At 38.0% G+C, this 1836-nt stretch overlaps 1 pseudogene; it reads left to right on the forward strand.

Moving 5' to 3' along the window:
• The first annotated feature begins 931 nt into the window (after nt 1-931).
• Nucleotides 932-1633, forward strand: LOC102731538 (ferritin heavy chain pseudogene; annotated as a pseudogene).
• The last annotated feature ends 203 nt before the right edge of the window (nt 1634-1836 follow it).

Raw genomic sequence — 1836 nt, forward strand, 5'->3', positions numbered from 1 at the left:
TTTTTTCTCTATCAATTGAGAAGATCATGTATTTTTATCCTTCATTCTATTAATATGATATATTAGACTGATTAATTTCTTATGTTGAACAACTATTATATCCCTAGGAAAAATCCCACTTGGTCATTGTACATAATTTTTTTTAAGATATTGTTGGTTTTGGTTTGCTACTCTTTTGTTGACTACATTTACATCTATATTAATGAGGAATCTTGTTATGTAATTTTATTTTCTTGTATCTTTGTGTGGCTTTGGTATCAGGGTAATATTGGCCTCATAGAATGAGTTAGATAATGTTCCTTTCTCTTTCATTCTATTCATTCAAGTCTACTAAAAGCAAACTCTCTGAACTTTTTTTCTGAGAATGTCTTAATTTCACTATCAGCTTTGAAGTGTAATTCTGTTAAACATAGACATAAACATAAACATATTAGTTAACTTTTTTATTTGGCCCATTTAAAATGTTATATCATTCTTTCTGATCTTCTTGGTTTCTGATGAATAATAAGCTGTTAATCTTATTGAGGAACCTGTGTTCATAAGTATCTTCTCTTTTTGCTCTTATGATTCTTTCTCCTTTGCTTTCAACAATTTGATAATAAAATCTCAGTGTAGATATCTTTGTGTTTATATTTATTTGGTTTCATTGAGCTTCTTGAGTGTAGATTTGTGTATTTTATCAAATTTGAGAAGTTTTTAAAAAAAACTTTCTTTCTTTAAATATTCTTTCTGAGACAGTCTGTGCCAAGAGTTGCTGCAGTTTCCTGCTTCAACAGTGCTTGGACGGAACCCGGCAGTACGCCCCCATCCTGGCAGGCCATTCAGAGCCAGCCCTCCGCAATCTCCTCATAGCGCCCTGGGACTGCTCCAAGGCCCCTTGCTCCAGTGCTGCACAGCCGCAGCTCGCCGCCGGCTCTTCTCAGCCGCTGCCATGACGACTGCGTACCCCTCGCAGTGCGCCAGAACTACCACCAACCGCCATCAACTGCCAGATCAACCTGGAGCTCTACGCTTCCTAGGTCTACCTGTACATGTCTTACTACTTTGACTGATGATGTGGCTTTGAAGAACTTTGCCAAATATTTTCTTCACCAATCTCATGAGGAGAGGGAACATGCTGAGAAACTGATGAAGCTGCAGAACCAACAAGGTAGCCAAATCTTCCTTCAGGATATCAAGAAACCAGACCGTGATGATTGGGAAAACCAGCTGAATGCAATGGAGTGTGCATTACACTTGGAAAAGAGCGTGAATCAGTCACTACTGGAACTGCACAAACTGGCCACTGATAAAAATGACCCCCATTTGTGTGACTTCATTGAGACTCATTACCTGAATGAGCAGGTGAAATCCATCAAAGAATTGGGTGACCACTTAACCAACCTGCGCAAGATGGGGACTCCGAATCTGGCATGGCAGAGTATCTCTTTGACAAGCACACCTTGGGAAACAGTGATAGAGCTAAGCCTTAGGCTGTCTTCCCATAGCCACAAGGGTGACTTCCTTGGTCACTGAGGCACTGCATGCATGTTGGGGTTACCTTTACCTTTTCTTTAAGTTGTACCAAAACATCTACTTAACTTCTTTCATTTGTACCATTCTTCAAATAAAGTAATTTGGTACCCCCAAAAATAAAAAATTAAATAAATAAATATATTTTTTCTGCTTCTTTCTCTTTTTTTCTCCTTCTGGGACAACCATTATATACATTTTGGTTCACCTTATGGTTTCCCATAGGTCTTGTAGACAGACTTTTTCTTTTTTTTTTCCTTTTCCTTTCTACTCAGACTGGATAATTTCAATTGACTCATCTTCAACTTTGTAGACTTTTTTCTT

The sequence above is a fragment of the Leptonychotes weddellii genome, unplaced genomic scaffold (genome assembly GCF_054177405.1).
Source record: "Leptonychotes weddellii isolate Sample4059 unplaced genomic scaffold, ASM5417740v2 HiC_scaffold_17291, whole genome shotgun sequence".
Taxonomy (NCBI): domain Eukaryota; kingdom Metazoa; phylum Chordata; class Mammalia; order Carnivora; family Phocidae; genus Leptonychotes; species Leptonychotes weddellii.